This window comes from Podarcis pityusensis (genome assembly GCF_964106645.2).
Source record: "Podarcis pityusensis genome assembly, chromosome: Z".
In the NCBI taxonomy this organism is placed as follows: Eukaryota; Metazoa; Chordata; class Lepidosauria; order Squamata; family Lacertidae; genus Podarcis; species Podarcis pityusensis.
Genome location: NC_138044.1, coordinates 23,574,771 through 23,595,978, shown reverse-complemented (window position 1 = coordinate 23,595,978; position 21,208 = coordinate 23,574,771). Strand labels below are relative to the sequence as shown.

Below are 21,208 nucleotides of genomic sequence, written 5' to 3'. Positions count from 1 at the left end.
ATTTCCAGAAAGTTGAATAAGGTGGAAGGAAATTGTGTGGACCAGGGCCTGGGAGACTGGGGTTCAAATCTCCACTCAACCATGAAGCTTACTGGTAACACTGGGCCGCATTGTACCTCAGGCAAAACAGCCTAACATGTTGTTATGAAGATAAAATGGAGAGCGCCACCTTGAGCTCCTAGAAGTCATAAGTGTAGTACTAATTTTTTTTTTTTTAAAGAAACAACCTTAAAAGAAGCCTGTCAAGCGATCCCAGTGGCAGGAAGAAGGGGTGGGAAGTTTCTCAACAGCCAGCGAGTAGCAGCTGTGAGGCCAGACTGCGTTGCTTTCCGACGGGAGCCCCGGGACAACCGGCTGCTTCTGAGGAACCAGCCTTACAGATTAAGGCTTCCCGCGTTCTCAAATTCACACGCATGTGCCCCCCTCCCTCCCGACTCGTGTGAATCTTTGAGGATAGCGGCGGCAGCGGCAATTGCTCCACGCTTCTTGTTCGACGTGTCCCCGCAAGCCCAGAGCAGCCTCTTTCGCTCTCCGGTTTCTCCCGCAACTTCAATGCGTATTGCGCGTCAGTTTGGCCTGGGGAAAAACGCGTGACAAGGAAAAGGAGGTGGAGAAAAATAATAGTACTTTTTTTAAAAAAAAAGTTAAAGCACGTTTTGCAAAGCAGTGAAAAGTAGATTCGGCTAGGAGAAGGAGGAAGGGTGTGTAGCTGTCTGTGTTAGTGTTCGGGTTGCGGAAACTGCCCTCTGCATTCGGATTCCTTTTTGGAGCGGCGGGGAGAGAACAGCCGCGCTTGGGGAACGGAGGAAATTCCCTCCGCTACGAGGCGGCGGCGGCGGCTGCAGCAGCGGCGGCGGCGGCGAAACCAGACGGCCGCTGCGGGGACGCCGCTAGAGCCTGCTTCTCTGGAATGAGGAACCAGCTGGCGCCTTCCTTGACACCAGCCTCGGCAGGCCGCGCCAGAACCGCGTGCGGAGGAGCCGCGCAAAACTTGACAAGGTAAAACCACACGGGGAACTTCGAGTCGTTGCGAGCTCCAGACTTCGTGGACATATGGTGCGAGGGGCAACGCGCATTGCTTCCCATCATGCGAAATGCTGCGAGGCAGACCAGTTCTTTTTGGCCCCTGCAGAGTCGGGGCCCGTGAACGTCTGCCCTTAAGTCCTGACCTGGTGGCGCCACTGGAGCCGCGGCGGGAGCGGGAGGGGTTCGTTTTCTCTTGGTTGTCTGAAGGGGTGGGTTACCTCTAGACTTTGAAAAGAACAGTTAATTTTCTCTCTCTCTCTCTTTCTCCCCCCCCCCGCGCCCCTAAGCTTCAATAGATCAAATGGCGTTTATATATCTATATAACCCAACGGGTTTATTTCATAAGGGCTGGGGAAAGAGTTCTCTGGCTGAAGATCCCTGGGGTGACAGCCCCACAGAACTCATGCAGGCTTAAGCCCCGGATCCACTGAGTGATTTATGTGAAAGACCCATCGGTGCAGTGGAACTGACTCCTGAGCGTGTATAGGACTGGGAGGTTGTGTAGGCTGCAGAGGTCAGACTTATTAAACTTCATTAGGCTTTCAGTAATCTCAATTTTTTTCAGGCACAGCATGGCCCACCTTAAAAACAACAACAACAACAACAACAAAACAACAATAATAATATGCATTTAAGGACCTATTTCTTCTTATTTATATGGTAATGGTACTGCTGTTGTTGTGACCACCTTAGATCAAGTCCTGGAGGACCAGTACCTCCCCCCCAGCCCGGCCCACCCATCTTCTATGCTATCGTCAGCCCTATTGGATCCAAGTAAACATGTATAGGATCAAGTTGCAAGCTCATACATACACCTGTGGTAGCACAAGCATTTAACTCAGTGGGATTGACTTCTGAGCCAACCTTCATATGATTAGGAGGTAGACCTAATGAGATCAATTAATCCCTAACTTTGGGCGTTGTGTGCCATAAATTTTGAGTAAGTCCTATTGACCATAAGTGGGATGTGCTTCTGAGTAAACTTGCTATGAAGACTGAACTATAAACACACTGGCTGGTGAGTCCTGTTTACTTTTTAGCAAACATGCTTAAAGTTCTGGTGTTATCTAGCTGGGAACCTCTCAACCCCCCCCCCCCCCAATTTAAGGGCAGATGGACAGAAGGGCAGCTGCTGCAGATGGAATGTGTGTATGCAGTTTTGGCTCTCTCTTTTTAAAAAGCACCTGGAAGCACCTTATTTGAATATCTGCTAGCTCCTCCCTCCCACCATCTGAAAACTTAACAGATGCAGACCTAGATGGCTTGATTTAACATCAACATCCTTTTCTCTTTCTCTCACCCATCCCAGCTTTTTAAACATCCACTCCTGATGAAGGGTTCTGTGGAAGTCAAAGGTTTGGTGACATTTTGCTTGGCCTAATAAAAGTATTGACATAATAAGGGCTTGGGAATTTTTCTAACATGCCAAAACAGCTAGCACTGATCTTTAAAAGTGAATGTCTGTTTTGCTTCATAATCAATGCATTGCCTTGTGGCACATCCAAAGTGGACAAGTTCATTGTGAGTTCATTTTTTCAGTTTGTGTTAATTTTTATTAATTAGCTCCTAACTTTGAACATCAACTGACAGCTAGTACAGGGCATGCACCACTACTCCCAGTACTCCTTCCTGCATTCCATTATTGACTTGTGAAATTTTCTGCTGCAATTGGTGGCAATGACTACAGACTGGGGATGCTCCCATCAGCTCCATCCAGCATGTTCAGTGGTAAGCAATGATGAGAACTATAGTCCAGAAAAAAACTAGAGGATGCCATGTCGGCTATCCCCTGCTTTAGGCTGAGAGGTCTTTCTTTAAGGGTTTTTACAAATTTGTGCAGCAGGTGATTTTTATCACTGGCTGTTAACCATAATGTCTAAATGGAGCCATTCTGTTGAGAGGCAGTCTACCTCTCAATAACAGTTGTTAATGGGCTAATGGTAGAAGAGGACTGTCTTTTTCCTTCATCCTTTAAGCTTGTGGGCTTCCCAGCAGCATCTGGCTTGCCACTGTGAGAAACAGAATGCAGGTCTAGGAACACAACTGGTCTGACAAAGTCAGCAGGTAGTTCATTTACTTATCTGCCTTTTGTTTCTCCCTCACTTACATCTATGTGCATGTAAAGCCTTCTACACAGGGATGGCAGATGAAATGTATCCAGAAACTTGATTTTGAATAAATGTGCAATTAATTGTTCCCTTTTTGAATGTTATTCTGTTGTTATCTTCCTTAGTGGGATGTGCAAATCGCTATTATAAATAATGTTTTTTGTAGGGTGGGGGTCATTGAGGATTAATTTATGGAATCAAGGGGCAATGGGTTTTGGGAACAATCATATGCATGTTTACTCAGGAATGCGTCCCACTTTGTTCAATGGGACTTCCTCTCAGGTAAGCGTGGATAAGATTTGAGCTTAAATGATGAAGAGGCAGAAACTCGAGTCACGCTCCAATGGAATGTCAGTTTTGCAAATGGCCAGACTCTTAGGGTGACTGAAGGCTATGTTTGCAATACCCATGTCAGTAATTCTCAGTTAAAAACAGGCCTCTTCCTCTCTATATGCAGCACTGATGACATTCATACATTTTCAGATTACTGTATAAGGGAGAGGCTCCACCTTTTTCATGTCTGATTTTCTGTGTGAAAATGGTCCAGATCTAAATGCTGAAGATGCTTGCTCTCACTGAGTATATATTAGAGTACTACAAGTATTCTAAGCCCTTATAGATCAGATGATAACACACAGTGAATATATATTTAATGTATTTTGATTTGCAGGTGTGTGACTAATGGTCTTTGAGGTTTTGTGGTTACCTGACTGTACTCCAAGCATAACAAACCAGGCCTTGCACTTTTATACAGTGGGAATATGCTGCTTTGGAGCACTTAAAATATATAGAGATTTATATACATGTGGCTCAAGGAACCAACAAGTGAAAGCAATCCCGCCTCTTACTTTCACCTAATAATATGGTGTACCTTTTACAGTCACGTAATAATACATCACATAATAGGCTGTTCTGGTGAGCAAAGTCTGTAAAATTAGGTTGTCTCAGTACACCTTACTCTATAATATACCACAAACTGGAGAATCTGCCGGCTTTCTCCTGCTAAACTATGTTGCTGGTGCAGAGTTCTCTTCCAGAGCTGTGAGGGATGCGAAAGTTACATAAGAGCAGCCTTTCCCAGACTGGTGCCTCCAGACATTTTGGACTACGACTCCCATCAGTCCCAGTGGTGTCTGGGAGGTGTCCTGGTGTCTGGAGGGCACCAGGTTGGGGGAGGCTGTAAAGTGTGTTCCCTGATGAAGCCTACCAAATGTCACCTTTCCCCAAGGACTTGCGAGGTGAATCTGATGCTGTATTCCCCTTCTTTAGAACCTTTGGGCATCTTCTACACCATCCTGTTTTGGGGAACTGCATTTGCCTAACATTTTACATTTGCCTCTCGTTTTTCAGAGCATCTTGAAATATTACTATAGAGACATGCAGGTTCCTTGCGATCCTATGTCCACTGTAATTGTCTCTGTAATTCTTTTAGACTTTCTGGGCATCTGTGCCGCAGGCGGCAATTCCCCCAGCGAATGCAGCCACCATGTTGCTTGTGTGCAGTGACACTCGGTTGTTGCTCTGCTGTGCTTAGGTAATATAGCTGCTCATTTGCAATTGCTCTGGCTTGACCCCTTCTGAATTGTGTATCTGTTGCCCTGGGACTTGATTATGAGCCCTCTGGAAGCCAAGCGCTTAACTGACAGGAGCCCTCCTTCCAAGGTGGGAACGTATAGTATACCCTGCACTGGTATGGTTAGCATTCCTCCATTTAGCTTATTGTAGTTCACGAAACCTTGTCCAATTCCTTCTGCAGTGATGATGCTTCCATCTGCTAGATTGGGTTTTTTCTTTACTGTTAAGGTCTAACTCTGTAAGGAAGCTTCTGTTAATGGCCATGTGACTTGTTGCTCTAGTCCAGAGTCCGCACATGAGCTGTGGGATAAGTTTCCTTGTGTGGCTTTGAAGCACGCACTTCATTGCTGTTATGACTTTCTTACCTTATCTTAATAATTGCTGTTACCTTATCTTAATAATTGCTGTTATGACTTTCTTACCTTATCTCTCTGCCTTGTTTTTTGTGCAGTACTATTTTTGTTAATACTTTTGTTAGCACAATTCACCCTCCTCTTTTTTCTTTTTAAAGTTTACTTCATTCCCCCCTCTCTCTTTCCTCTTTCCTTGCTAGATTTACAAATAAAAAAATTAATTAAAAAAGTTAAACTGCAAACCCGAAATTGTTTTTATTTAATTATGTTTTGATAGGCACATTGCTGGAAGACACGGGTATAACCGGCTACCAGCTGTGATGGCTATGTAATTCCTCCACTGTCAGAGGCATTATGCTTCACAATACCAGTTGCTGGGAACCACAGGAGTGAAGAGTGCTCTTGTGCTCAAACAATCCTTGTAGATTTCCCACATGCATCTAGTTTGCTAATGTGCAAACAGGATTCTGGACTAGATGGACCATTCGGCTGATCCAGCAAGCTCTTCTCATGTTTTCAGGCTTTTGCTGTTTTGCTTTCCGTATGAAGCAGCCCCTTGTGGGTTCATCTACACTTCTGTTTGCTCTACAATTTCTAGACACTGGTCAGAGAGGTTTTTTCTTTTGTCCTGCTGCTTTTCCTGGGAAAACCCGCTGTTTACTACTGAATCGCAACAAATGTCAGTTCAGTTTTCTATAGATTGACATGTGGTCTGATTCAGCAGTAATCAGCAGGGTTTTCCCGGGAAAAGCAGCAGGACGAAAGAAAAACCTCTCAGACTCGTGCCTAGAAATTAAGGGGCAAATGGAATAAACTGGGACAAAGGGAAGTGTGGTTGAGCCCTAAGTGTCCTTTAAGTGTTCCTTAAGTGTTGTTTCCTTCTTCTGCATCTTGCGGTCAGTGCTTCGTAGCAAAGCTTCCCTATCCCGGTGCTGACTTCCCTGTATAATCTCCTTCATGCCCTGGAATCCATCCATTAGTCGACCCACCACAAACTCAGGGTGAGTTGCTTTTCAGGCCTCGTTTCTAAGGCATTCACAAGGGCAGCCTACACATGAGTAAAGCTGCCACATGGTTGTCCTTCATGTTCCCCCACCCCATGCCAAATAGTTTCCCCACCGCTTCCAACTTTGTGCTTTTGTGGTCTTGCATCTCAACTCCATCCCAAGTCTTCTGCTGTATGGGAAAGACCCTTTTTAAAAAGAAGAAGAAGAAAAAAAGGTATTTTCATGATTTATTTGCCAGCCCCCTTTTAATGTTTCTTCCTAATGGTCTTTGGATGCTGACCTCCTCTGCTGTGGTTTTAATGAGAATGATGTGAGTTCTGAAGTCTGTTCTGTTTTTCATGGTGGATGTGGTTTTATTCTGCTGTTTATGTCTTTTTCCTCTCTGCATTTTTTATTTATGTTGTTTTTTAATTGAATTTATTGAATTGCTTGCGATAAGGCAGGGTAAACACCTTTTAAATAAAAGCAAGCAAGCAAGAGGTCTCTCTAAGGTGAAGAAACAGTAACAACAACAAAAACCATTCCAGCAATCCTTCATCTTTATCTCATATCTTTTTGTCTGGCTAACAGCCAAATAATCAAAGGAAGAATTTCGCAAACTGTTGCCCATGGACTGCTTGTGGTCCAATTGTTACACAGTTAGGAGTATCTGTTCTTGATGCCACAAATGATTGCTGAATATCAATTTCAGGAGATCAAGGCTGCTTTGACTGGGGCTGAATTATTAGAAAGGCCTCTCACCTGGGGCCTGTGATTGTTGTAATATTTTAATTTTAATTTTAATATAACCCAGAAGTGCATTTATATACCTCTGAACATCAAAAGCATCTCCAAGTGGTTTGCAACAACAAAAGTGTGTGTGTACACACACACACACACACACACACACACACACGAACTAAAAACCCCAGTACCAAATAAATCAATAAAATTCCCCAAAAGCAAGAACAGCAGCCTATTTCGAAAACATTTTGAGTCAGAGATCTTTAATCTCTTCACTCTCCCTTTGCAAAGGCAAATCCTGACTCACATTATGCATCATTCACCCCACCAACAGATACATATCACACCCAGATTCTCCCTTACATGTCCTCCCAACCACTTTTCTCACTACGTAAACAGAAATCTTGCAGTACCACTACTCATCGAGCATCACTCATTTCATTCTGCTCCCACACCTCTTGCTAACATCCCTCCCCCGTCACTCTAAAATCTCCCTGTGAATCAGGAAACCACTCTCACCAATGACATCCACTACATTGGAAAGGCAAGACTGTGCTTATAAAAATATCAGTTTTGCTTGCACTCTGACTGCACCAGCAAAGAATATATTTTTTATAACAATTTATTAATTTTCCAAAAATATAACATCAAAAATAAACATAACAACAACAATATATAAAGAAAAGGGAAAAAGAAAAATGCAAAAAACAAAACAACCGCCCCCCCATTAAAATCAAAAATTTTAAACCATAATTTTTGATTGACTTCCCTCCCCTCCCCCTCTTGGTTTCATTGCTTAATGCTTGTTCACGTACGTCCTTATAACCTTAATAATCCATTTTTTTAGACCTTGTTCATCTTAATACAAGTGAGTTTTTAAAAGTTATACTAACGTAAAAATCTATACACAAAGCTTAAAAGATGAGCATTAAACCTTTACCCTGAACACCAGCAAAGAAAAAGGTTTGATGAGACCTCCGTCAATTTTCAAGTGGTCGATGGGAGAAAAACACAATTTTCAAGTGGTCGATGGGAGAAAAACAAACAAACAATTGTGCTAAACCAAGGAGGAAACTGTTTCCCCCCTTCTTTCTTTCCCTTCCTTCTTGCATTTACTAGTCATTTTTTCATGAAAAAATGTGATCAAAGCAACTTATAAAAATGCAATTAAAACCAAATTTAAGAAATAAAAAAGGGGGGGATAGAAACACATCCATGCCTTTAAAATACCAGATGTAATATTTTAAATTTAGTGTGCAGCAGTTTATGGCATAGTAGAACTGGGCCCTTAATCATCTGTGTAGGGATAGAATTAAGTTGTGGCCCTTAGTTTGAGAATAGACAGTGTTACACAAGGGGAATCAAAGGCTGCAGGTTCTTCATTTCTGGCTTAATAGAAGGATGAGGCACGGTGCAGAGTCAATACCAAGCAATTGTATAATAGCCCTTTCAATACATCACTGTATATGAAACAGGAAGGTGTGGATTGCACATAGGAAACCTACACACATTGCATTCAGCTGTATGCACATAGGACCTAGAATACAAAGCAATTCCATCCCTCCACCTGTTCGCTTTTATTCTGCAAGACCACCAGTAGAAATATTTAGTTGGATAAAGAAAGATAGGTATTTGTCATGAAAAGCGTTGTACCTAGCTTATCTCTGAATGGACTGAATTTGTGGGTTTCAAGGAAGTGGGGTTATAGAAGTAGCACAGCAAGATTCTCTTACAAGCTCCTTCTCAGTTTGGGGGCACATAAAAGCTACTACAATTCCAATCTTGTTGTTACTTATCTGGCATTAGGCCCCCACTGAGCATACTTGGATTTGGGCTGCGCAAAACGGCTTTAGGCTTGCCTGCAGGATCATGTTATTTATATACGTATAAATACTGATATTATATATATATATATATATATATATATAATCTAAAGCAATGCATTGCATAAAACACAACCAAGACAATAAAGCAGTATAAAAGCAAACAATTTAGTGTTTATGTATAACTATCCAGTCTGATGTTTGCATGTGTAGGCAACATAGCTGTCAGGAAATGTGTGTTTGAAGAAATAGGTTTTAAGCATGCAGAAAAAAGATAGTATGGTTGCACACGCCTGCTCTCCAAGGGGAAGTTGTTCCACATGGTCAGTGCCATTCCTGTAGAACAGTAGTTTTCAAGCTTTTCAGACCCAGGACCCATTTTTAACTCAAACATACACCTGGGGATCGCTTTCTGAATCTTTTACCATCTATTTGCCTGGTGGTAGTGCTCCTGTTGCGACCCACCTCGGACCATGTTGTGAGCCACTAGTGGGTCCTGATTCACTAGTGAAAGATGAGTGCTATCCTTCTGGATGGATAGAAGATGGAACACCACAGGCTGCAGACAGGTCCATTGGGGATAAGGCACTCTTTCAAATAAATTGTTGCCAAGCTGTTTAGGGCTTTATGAACTACAACAGTAAAGCCTTAAACCTAACTAAGTAGCCAGCCAGACAGTGCACCTTCCTCAGCAGATGTAATATATGCTCACACCACGGTGTGCCTCTCAGATGAAGAGCTACGCGGCTGCATTCTGCACTAGCTGCAGCTTCCAAACCGGCCTTAAGGGCTTCCCCACATAGAAAGCATTGCAGTAATCCAGTGTTAGTGTTTCATTGCATTGGGTTTTGAATAGTTTTGAATAGTTCATGCTGCAGCAATGTGAAAGGCAGGAGATAAATATTTTAAATAAATAAAGTAAACTTCATTTATTTAGGAGGCAGTGTGCCTCCGAACGTCAGTTGTTGAGGTTCACAGACAGCAAGAGTGCTCTTGATTCTGGTTGGCCACTGTGAGAGCAGGATGCTGGACTAGAAGGCCCCCCTGATCCATTAGGATTTTTCTTCTGTCCTAATGAAACCTCTTTTTTGTATTTCACATGGTACAAATGAAATTATTTTCTGTTTAATACCTTTTCTGTCATTTTTAACTCAAAAGGTCCTGGAGGAGTAATGTTCTCTAAAGAATATAAATACCCCTCTCAGGAGAAATATATCAGCCTTTTTCTTCCCAGAGGTTTGTCTATTGCTGTTTTTGAACACCGGTGCTGGCCTGCAAAGCAAATATTAGCACTAGACAGGGCTATGCTGATTCATGACTGTTTTAAAAACCTGAATGCTCCGTACAGTGGATTTGAACTTGCTCAGATGGTGTTTTTTTTGGAATGTTGGTTACTCCCATACCAGTACCTTGAATGACTAGCTTTGGGGGAAGGAGAGGAGGAAAAAAATGCCAAGTTTATCTCAGTAAAACACTTATAACTTCTACAGCAGGAAAAACCTGGTGGTGCTTCTTGTTGGATGCAGTAAGCACAGTGGGTTTTGTTTTTGATTTTTTGGGAGTTGGTTTTACTGAAGGATGGTGATGAAAGTGGAGCCAGTCTGACCCAGTACCCAATACAGGCAGCTCTCTATGGTGATGAAATTATAGTGGATAAACCTTCTAGGCAGGGCACAATTCCTATTCTCTGCTCAACTCCAGAGAACCTTGGGAGAACATGGTCTTAGTCACGGGTATAGAGTGTTTTTCAACCTAAGGGCCACCTTCCCTTCTGGAACAGGGATGAGAGGGTGCAGTCTGGACAACCCTTTTCAGGGAGAAATTTAATTGCCCCTCCCCAATGCATACAGCACAATGGGATTCTCAGGCCTAGGAGCCAATGGCAGCCCACTAAGCCCTTCTGCCGGACTCTTGCCATGTTCTCTAGGCCACAGCCCTACCAGTACAGCTCTGTGCCCTCCTTGGGTGCTTTTGCCTGGCCTTTTCCTTGAACTACAAAAATGCCTCTTGCTTGCCTAGATGGAGGTTGGAGAGAGGTGCAGGTGTAGGAATCTCTGGATTTTGCCTGGCTGGAGTACTGCCCACAGTACAAAGATAAGAGTCACTCGTTCGTTGCTCCTCCCATTTTCACTCTGGCCCCTCCCACCACTGGCATGCAGCCACACCCCCTGAAGGTTGCCCAAGAGGGAATGCTGCCCATAGGCTGAGCAAGGTTCTGCACCTCTGGCAAAGGATAAGATTATTGGCAGGTACAAAGAACTGGCGTAAAATTTAGGGTTGACTACCATGTCCTTTAAGGGACACGGGTGGCACTGTGGGTTAAACCACAGAGCCTAGGACTTGCCAATCAGAAGGTCAGCGGTTCAAATCCCCATAACGGGGTGAACTTCCTTTGCTTGGTCCCTGCTACTGCCAACCTAGCAGTTCGAAAGCACGTCAAAGTGCAAGTAGATAAATAGGTACCGCTCTGGCAGGAAGGTAAACGGCGTTTCTGTGCGCTGCTCTAGTTCACCAGAAGCGGCTTAGTCATGCTGGTCACATGACCCGGAAGCTGTACGCCCACTCCCTTGGCCAATAAAGCGAGATGAGCGCTGCAATCCCAGAGTCAGCCACGACTGGACCTAATGGTCAGGGGCCCCTTTACCTTTACCTTTACCGTTTCCTTTGGGTGGCGCTGTGGGTTAAACCACAGAGCCTAGGACTTGCCAATCAGAAAGTCGGCAGTTCGAATCCCCGCAACGGGGTGAGCTCCCATTGCTCAGTTCCTGCTCCTGCCCACCTAGCAGTTTGAAAGCACGTCAAAGTGCAAGTAGATAAATAGGTACCACTCTGGCGGGAAGGTAAACAGCGTTTCCGTGCGCTGCTCTGGTTCGCCAGAAGCAGCTTAGTCATGCTGGCCACATGACCTGGAAGCTGCACACCGGCTCCCTCAGCCAATAAAGCAAGATGAGCGCCGCAACCCCAGAGTCGGTCACGACTGGACCTAATGGTCAGGGGTCCCTTTACCTTTACCTTACAACTAATATCTGCTCAGAGTAGACATTAATGTCCCTAGGTTCATGTTCATGAATTTCAGTGGGCCTTTTCTGAGTAGAACTAACTTTGGAGACAACCCTTAGTAGTGGGACTTTTTAAATAGTGTCACAGTCATTCACTTGGTCACTTTTGCAACAACCCTACATAGGGTGGGGGTGGTGACTGTATTATTCCCATTTTGCAGTTGCAGGAACTGAGACTGACTGACTGTGGATTGCCTGAGAGGCAGAGGCAGGTTTTGAGATGTGGATGTCTGGTTCACAGCTCAGACTCCTAGCTGCTCTGCTAGCTGTCAGTGGCACAGGTGGGCCCCCCACAGCTGCATGCATCCCCTGACCTTATTACCGTATTTTTCGCTCCATAGGACGCACTTTTTCCCCTCCAAAAATGAAGGGGAAATGTGTGTGCGTCCTATGGAGCGAATGCAGGCTTTCGCTGAAGCCTGGAGAGCGAGAGGCATCGGTGCGCACCGACCCCTCTCGCTCTCCAGGCTTCAGGAAGCTATCCGCAAGCCTTGCAAGCCCGGTGGGAGTTCCCGCGGGCTCACAAGGCTTGCAGGCAGCAGCCTGCAGCCCCGGCGAGTGTCCGCAAGCCTTGCGCGCCCGGCAGGAGGTCCCACCGAGCGCGCGAGGCTTGGGGCAGCAGCCTGTCGCCCGAAGCACGGGGAGCCCTCCGGAGGGCTCCCCGTGCTTCGGGCGAGTGTCTGCAAGCCTTGCGCGCCCGGCAGGAGGTCCCGCCGAGCGCGCGAGGCTTCGGGCGGCAGCTTGTCGCCCGAAGCACGGGGAGCCCTCCGGAGGGCTCCCCGTTCTTCAGGCGAGTGTCTGCAAGCCTTGCGCGCCCGGCAGAAGGTCCCGCCCAGCGCGCAAGGCTTGGGGCTGCAGCTTGTCGCCCGAAGCACGGGGAGCCCTCCGGAGGGCTCCCCTTGCTTCGGGCGAGTGTCTGCAAGCCTTGCGCGCCCGGCAGGAGGTCCCGCCCAGCGCGCAAGGCTTGGGGCTGCAGCTTGTCGCCCGAAGCACGGGGAGCCCTCCGGAGGGCTCCCCGTGCTTCGGGCGAGTGTCTGCAAGCCTTGCGCGCCCGGCAGGAGGTCCCGCCCAGCGCGCAAGGCTTGGGGCTGCAGCTTGTCGCCCGAAGCACGGGGAGCCCTCCGGAGGGCTCCCCGTGCTTCGGACGAGTGTCTGCAAGCCTTGCGCGCCCGGCAGGAGGTCCCGCCCAGCGCGCAAGGCTTGGGGCTGCAGCTTGTCGCCCGAAGCACGGGGAGCCCTCCGGAGGGCTCCCCTTGCTTCGGGCGAGTGTCTGCAAGCCTTGCGCGCCCGGCAGGAGGTCCCGCCCAGCGCGCAAGGCTTGGGGCTGCAGCTTGTCGCCCGAAGCACGGGGAGCCCTCCGGAGGGATCCCCTTGCTTCGGGCGAGTGTCTGCAAGCCTTGCGCGCCCGGCAGGAGGTCCCGCCCAGCGCGCAAGGCTTGGGGCTGCAGCTTGTCGCCCGAAGCACGGGGAGCCCTCCGGAGGGCTCCCCTTGCTTCGGGCGAGTGTCTGCAAGCCTTGCGCGCCCGGCAGGAGGTCCCGCCGAGCGCGCAAGGCTTGGCGCGGCAGTCTGTCGCCCGAAGCACGGGGAGCCCTCCGGAGGGCTCCCCGTGCTTCGGGCGAGTGTCTGCAAGCCTCGCGCGCCCGGTGGGAGGTCCCGCCGAGCGCGCGAGGCTTGGGGCGGTAGCCTGCAGCCCGAAGCACGCGAGGCTTGGGGCGGCAGCCGCGGGGGGGGGGGGAAATAATTTTTTTTATTCATTTCCCCCCCCAAAAAACGAGGTGCGTCCTATGGACCGGTGCGTCCTATAGAACGAAAAATACGGTATATGCAACTCCTGATACCACCTACAGTTGTCTCATTCTTCCATCCAAAAAATAATTCCGTCATTCCTGCTCCTTATTTTTTCCTGGCTGTTAAAAAATGTAAAAGACCCTTCTGGAACTATAATGGAATATAGTGCAAGCTTAGTGCTCATGTTGGTATTACAGGCCACAACCATTTCAGGCACATCTGATATGTGCACAACCACGCTGAACCCAGAAATGATCTGAAAACGTCACAAAAATGGGAAGGAGTGGAACAGGGTGTTTGCAGCTTTTATCCATGGATGTTCCTATTATATGTGATTTCATGTAAGCCTGCAGTGCCATGGAACATAACCCCCACACAAATTGGTCACTGCCTTTATTTGCTTCCGGGGAAAAACCTGTTTGCAAATAATATGGCAATATGGGCTAAACTTGCACTATATTCCACTATAGTTCTGGATGTGGCTTCTACATTGTCTGAAAGTTCAAACATAATGTGGAAATTAACAGGGAAACATGAAAACAGAATAAACTGCCTAATAGGCTCTTTAATTTCAATCAGTCTACAACTGAGTAGATCTGCCTTTCCACACTTTTTGGGCCAAACTAGGCAATGGTGGGACATCTGTGTTTTAGGCCCCAATCTGCGCCATTCCCACAGAAAGCAGGGAGATGCGCAGGTGCAGTGTTTGTGCTAAACTCTCCCCCTGGAACATAGGAAGATGTCCTAAACAGTGTAGATAGTTCTAGATTAAATACATTAATCTGCTGCCATGATGTCTAATTTGACCATTTCTGTAACAACATTTACCTTCAAGTATGCCTCTTTGCAGAACTCAGTGGCCTGACTTCTGCACAGACATGTGTAGGATCATGCTGTTAGTCACTTTGACACTTGGAGCGAGCCTCTGGTTTTTGTGTAGAGCTTTAATAGGTGGGTAAACAGGTTTTCAAAGCTGAATTGTGGAGGCTTCAGTCCCACCGCCTCTCTCTTTTCCTCTTGCACCATCCCTGCTGTGTTTTAGAAAGTCCCACTACAACAGCGCCCTTCAAAAGAAAATCCTGTTAGCTTTCACATTCATTGTTTGCGTGAAAGCCCTGGATGGCTAAACTGTGCTCTCTCATTCAGCGGGACCCTATTCTCTCCCTCAGAGCTGACAATGTGGCATACTTTGGCCTCAGCATGCAAGCACAAGGTTGAAATCGCCAGGCTGCCTACATAAGCCAGAGGGGAAGGGAATATTGCAATGGGATGGAGAGTATATGAACCTCTGGAATAAAAGCAGAAAGAAGAGGAATGCATAGCTGTCAAGTGTCCCTTATTTGAAGGGACAGTCCCTTATTCCAGCGCCATGTCCCGCTGCTGTCCCTTATTGATAGATGTCCCTTAAATGTCCCTTAAATGATGTCCCTTAAATTTCAAAGAAAGCAGCTACTCTCCCTCCCTCCCTGCCGGCCAGGAAGGAGAGAGGCTCCAACTGTGTTGCTTGGCTGTGTTGCTCACCCAATAAGAAGTCTAAGAACGACTGGGGGGTGGAGCTTGTATGCCTTGTGTGTGGCTAGTTAATGCAAGCTGAAGGGGTTTTTGAATGCTGGACGCCATTTTGTTGCACGTGCTGCTGCAAACTTTGCAGTGCAAAGCCAGGCCGGGGAGCCATCTTAAGTTGAGGCTGCATAGGCCTTGTGGTGCATGTGATTCAGATTCTATTCAGTTGAACCTCTGGTTACAAAGTTGGTTGGACAGTGTTCTCGAAGCTACCAGCATGAGTTTGACCAGACTGCAGGAGGGCAGGAAGACTGGAGTGCCTGGAACAGGTGAGGCTGCAGATCCCTTATTTTCAAGGCTGCTGGTCCCTTATTTTCAAATCTGTAAGTTGACAGCTATGGGAATGTCATTGGTCAGAAATGGTTGTGAATGAAATGTTTAAACTACAGATGATGCCCAGCCCTACCTTTTGTGGCTGGGGCAACCCAGTCAGATAGGCAGCATATAAATAAACAAGTTGTTGTTGTTTCTTTAACTGCTGTTTTTAGAAGGTTGGAGAGGGGGGATAATGGGCTTAAAACGGGCCGTGTGTGTGTGTGTTAGAGTATGGAAATGGGGCTTTTGGCTTAATTTTGTTGCATTTAGACTCTTCCCTTTAGCAAAAGGGAAAAAAAGAAAGCATTAAGAGGAGTTTGTAATCTAAAGAAAGATAAATGACACACAAAGAAAAAGGAACAGGAGGGAGGAGGGAAAAGCAAGCTTAAGCACATGTTCTCAAAGTTACGGTTCTTATAACTCAGTTAAGACCAGCAATCCCTTGCCGTTGTGAGTGGTGGTTCTGGGTGTCTCACCATAATGAGTGCCTCCCCAAAACACCCTTTCCTCCTAGATCAGATGCAGGAACCAGCTGATCCACTGGGCAGTGATAGAAAGACAACCTGCTTATCCTCTCCCACTCTTCTTCCTCCCTACTGATTCCTTCTCTTTTAGTAACTACAGTGGTACCTCGGGTTAGAGACGCTTCAGGTTACAGACGCTTCAGGTTACAGACTCCGCTAACCCAGAAATAGTACCTCGGTTTAAGAACTTTGCTTCAGGATGAGAACAGAAATCGTGCAGTGGCAGCGGGAGGCCCCATTAGCTAAAGTGGTACTTCAGGTTAAGAACAGTTTCAGGTTAAGAATGGACCTCCAGAACGAATTACTGTATTTTTCGCCCTATAGGACGCACTTTTTCCCCTCCAAAAATGAAGGGGAAATCTGTGTGCGTCCTATGGGGCGAATGCAGGCTTTCGCTGAAGCGTGGAGAGGGAGTTCGTGCAGGGCTCCCTAGGCTGCGGATAGCAGCCTGCTGCCCGGAGCGCGGGGCGCACCGAAGCAGAGGGCCCGCGCTTCAGGCAGACATCCGCAGCCTAGGGAGCCCTGCGGGAGTTCCCACCGGGCTCCCTAGGCTGCGGATGGCAGCCTGCTTGCCCGGAGCGCGGGGCGCGCTGAAGCAGAGCGCCCCGCTCTTCGGGCAGATATCCGCAGCCTGCTTGCCTGGAGCACGGGGCGCGCTGAAGCAGAGTGCCCCGTGCTTCGGGCAGATATCCGCAGCTGGGGGGGGGGAATAATTTTTTCCCTCCCAAAAAACTAGGTGCGTCCTATAGGGCGAAAAATACGGTAAATCCTTAACCTGAGGTACCACTGTACTGGTTCATAAAGTACATCACACCCTTTCAGCATTACTTTCTTCTTCCTGGGAGACAACCCTGCCTGAAATCCTGGAGAGTCGCTGCCAGGCAGTATGGACAGTACTGGGCAAAATGGACAAATGGCCTGACTTGGTATAAGGCAGCTTCCTATGTTCCGTCTTACATGCACATGCAATTGCCAAGTTGGCAAACCCTGCTGTGCGACACTGACTATTAAATCCAGATGTTCACTTCAAAAACAGGAAGGAAGGAAGTGTTGGTGGTACCTTTCTCCCAGGCTTCAAGATGCTTGATGTTGTTAATGGCTGGTTTGTTCTCTGTCTCCTTTGGCAAACCAATCGATGAGTCAAGAAACCCTGTTCATGGGAATGGATGGAAGAGAAGAGAAATTAGTATCTCCTTTTTCTAAATACAGTGGTACCCCGCAAGACGAACGCCTCGCAAGACGGAAAACCCGCTAGACGAAAGGGTTTTCCGTTTTGGAGGCGCTTCGCAAAACGAATTTCCCTATGGGCTTGCTTCGCAAGACGAAAGCCCATAGGGAAATCTCCGGGACAGCGGGGAAGCGCAGCGCGTCTTCCCCACTGTCCTCGGACCTCCTCCCGCCGCCCGGCTTCGGAACGAAGCTCCGATGCCGGGGGGGAACGCCTCCTCCCCCCCGCCCGGCATCGGAACAAAGCTCCGATGCCGGGCGGGGGGGGGAAATGCCTCCTCCCCCCGCCCGGCATCGGAACAAAGCTCCGATGCCGGGCGGGGGGGGGGAATGCCTGCTCCCCCCGCCCGGCATCGGAACAAAGCTCCGATGCCGGGCGGGGGGGGGAAATGCCTCCTCCCGCCGCCCGGCATCGGAACGAAGCTCCGATGCCGGGCGCGGGGGGGGGGAATGCCTCCTCCCGCCGCCCGGCATCGGAACGAAGCTCCGATGCCGGGCGGGGGGGGGAACGCCTCCTTCCCCCCGCCCGGCATCGGAACAAAGCTCCGATGCCGGGCGGGGGGGGGAAATGCCTCCTCCCGCCGCCCGGCATCGGAACGAAGCTCCGATGCCGGGGGGGGGAAATGCCTCCTCCCTCCCCCCGGCATCGGAACGAAGCTCCGATGCCGGGCGGGGGGGGAACGCCTCCTCCCCCCCCGCCCGGCATCGGAACAAAGCTCCGATGCCGGGCGGGGGGGGGGACACCTTCTCCCGCCGCCCGGCATCGGATGGCTTTCCTGAAGACTTGGGGTGGGAGGAGGGTTTTCCTTCCCACCGCCAACATTCAGAATGCTGTTCTGAATGTTGGCGGTGGGGAGGAAAAACCCTCCTCCCACGCAAGCCCCGGGAACAGAGGGAAAGCGCTGCGCGCCTTCCCCTCTGTTCCCGTACCTGTCCTGAAGGCTTGCGGTGGGGAGAAAAGCCCTTCTCCGCACCGCCAGCCTGGCAAGCGGTTTCCCTAGGAACGCATTAATTGATTTTCAATGCATTCCTATGGGAAACTGTGCATCGCAAGACGAAAAACTCGCAAGAAGAAAAAACTTGCGGAACGAATTAATTTCGTCTTGCGAGGCACCACTGTAGGATGTTATTGCTGTCTTCTGAAGTCACTTTTCAGTCAAAGACTTGTCTCTTTCTTTCCCATGTGTTGCCTTTCAGCTAGATCTTCTATTTTCTGTGGATGTGGCTGGGCAAATGATTTGGAGTGCTCTAATACCTTTCATATCGGAGTGCCTTAAGTTGTGTTTAAGTTGCATTGTACATATCAGAACTTGTGCAACATTACAGTGGTACCTCGGGTTACAGAAGCTTCAGGTTACAGACTCCGCTAACCCAGAAATAGTACCTTGGGTTAAGAACTTTGCTTCAGGATGAGAACAGAAATCGTGCGGCGGTGGCACGGTGGCAGCGGGAGGCCCCATTAGCTAAAGTGGTACGTCAGGTTAAGAACAGTTTCAGGTTAAGAACGGACCTCCAGAACGAATTAAGTTCTTAACCTGAGGTACCACTGTATCTTGAAGCTGAAGCTTTGGAGCATACAGAACCGCTCCTTGCTGTTCTTCCCACATACCTTCCCCAGAGTGACCATAGGAGCCAATTCTCAGTGGCTGACTCACCACCTTTCACTCTGACTCCAATAAGCACAAACGGCGAAAAGATTTCATGGTGGCTAAAAACCTCATCTTTCATGCTGACTGGAAGGCTCTGGGATGCTGGAGACAAGCACCCCTCTGGGATCGCGCTGCGGAAGTAGTAATGGGTCCTTGATCTCCTGCAACCCAGGCCACTACAGCTTTTATTTTAATAGCTGTAATGGTTTACCAAATCACTTTACTTCCCTCTCCAACACAATAACTCTCTAATGCTGTGACTCCCAAACTAACTCTTTAACTTACTCAATAACTCTTTAACTCTCCTGAAAGAAATGCTCTAAGCAAAAACCTTTGGCAAGAGGACATGTAGGACATGTCACTGTTTCTTAGCAACTTTGCTCAGCAATGACATTATTCCTCTTAATGTTAGTTTTTGTAGCCTTTAATAGGTTAAGCAGTTTTATTTATATCTACTAACTTAAAAAAATAATAATTCTAGACCATTCACCATTCACCTAGCAGATCCCAGTGCAGTGTTCCAATCACAGAAATACAATATATGAAAAAAATAAGATCCTTAAAAGAGAAATAAGATTGAAAGGCAAAAATATTACAAAACTGTTGCAGCAGAACAAAAGCTACACAAACCCAGTGCCAGAAATATGACACTACATTTCTAGCCAGCAGAACTGTTGGGATTTCATATGTGTGTTACTGCATTAGAATTTTCAACTTCTAGTTCCTGAAACACTGGTGCCCATGACCGTTAGGAGGAGTGCAGAGAGAAGAAATGTCATGATTCATCTGCAGCACCATGACTGGATGTGTTCATGTACCCCAGCTGCAACAAAACATGTCTCTCCTCTCCTGTATCAGTCTCTACAGCCACAACAGGCACTGTAACTCTCCATCGGTTTGACATTTCCCCCAAAGGAGTACTCCTCCATTGTCTCTCAAGGCAGACGGATGCTAACAGAGCCAAAAATCTCATATTGCCCGAACGTTGCAGAGTAACATTGTCTGGTTTTGGCACCTGCACATATGCAGCAGATACAAAAACAATGAAAGTGTGTTTGTCACTTCAAAATTCCAGGTTGAACCCTTTGGCACTGAGGCTACATATTTTTTGTTTGTTTAGTCGTGTCCCGACTCTTCGTGACCCCATGGACCAGAGCACGCCAGGCACTCCTATTTTCCACTACCTCCCGCAGTTTGGTCAGACTCATGTTTGTAGCTTCGAGAACACTGTCCAACCATCTCGTCCTCTGTCGTCCCCTTCTCCTTGTGCCCTCCATCTTTCCCAGCATCAGGGTCTTTTCCAGGGAGTCTTCTCTTCTCATGAGGTGGCCAAAGTATTGGAGCCTCAGCTTCATGATCTGTCCTTCCAGTGAGCACTCAGGGCTGATTTCCTTAAGAATGGATAGGTTTGATCTTCTTGCAGTCCATGGGACTCTCAAGAGTCTCCTCCAGCACCATAATTCAAAAGCATCAATTCTTCGGCGATCAGCCTTCTTTATGGTCCAGCTCTCACTTCCATACATCACTACTGGGAAAACCATGGCTTTAACTACACGGACCTTTGTTGGTAAGGTGATGTCTCTGCTTTTAATGATCCTGTCTAGGTTTGCCATTGCCTTTCTCCCAAGGAGCAGGCGTCTTTTAATTTCGTGACTGCTGTCACCATCTGCAGTGATCATGGAGCCCAAGAAAGTAAAATCTCTCACTGCCTCCATTTCTTCCCCTTCTATTTGCCAGGAGGTGATGGGACCAGTGGCCATGATCTTCGTTTTTTTGATGTTGAGCTTCAGACCATATTTTGCGCTCTCCTCTTTCACCCTCATTAAAAGGTTCTTGAGGCTACATATACTGGTAGATAAGTTAGGAGGGCCATTCTACGGAGCATTCTTGGGGTGGTAGGATCTTGCAACAGTTTGTTGGAGACTGAAAAAGGAAATTCTTAGGCTATTTCTCAGGACATTCTTTTCTGAGAAATTTTGGCCCAGGCTCATTGACATGGACCTTGTTTGATTTCATCACATAAGGGGAGCCCTGCTTATTCACGACCAGCTGTTTCAAGGAATGGACAAACCAGCCTCTTTAATATTGCAGGCACTCAGTCATAAATTAATCCTGCAGGCTTTCTGCAGGCTTCCCCCCCCCCTTTAGGTGGGGGAAAACATGAAAAATATTGGATCTAAACTGTACCCATTTCAGGTAAAGATACCCCTGACTGTTAGGTCCAGTTGCGGACGACTCTGGGGTTGTGCTCTCATCTCGCTCTATAGGCCAAGGGAGCCAGCATTTGTCCGCAGACAGCTTCCGGGTCATGTGGCCAGCATGACTAAGCCGCTTCTGGCGAACGGAAACACTGTTTATCTTCCCACCAGAGCGGTACCTATTTATCTACTTGCACTTGACGTGCTTTAGAACTGCTAGGTTGGCAGGAACAGGGACCAAGCAACGGGAGCTCACCTTGTCACGGGGA

At 47.6% G+C, this 21,208-nt stretch overlaps 1 protein-coding gene across 2 annotated transcripts in view; it reads left to right on the top strand.

Moving 5' to 3' along the window:
* Positions 1 to 858: 858 nt before the first annotated feature.
* Positions 859 to 21,208, top strand: part of ARHGEF9 (Cdc42 guanine nucleotide exchange factor 9) — a 261,134-nt gene continuing 240,784 nt past the window's right edge. Inside the window, exon 1 of one of the 2 annotated variants that reach the window (XM_080989724.1) lies at positions 859 to 999. The gene's annotated coding sequence lies outside the window, so the exon portion shown is untranslated. The remainder of the gene's footprint in view (positions 1,000 to 21,208) is intronic. The other variant, XM_080989725.1, reaches the window with a different exon arrangement.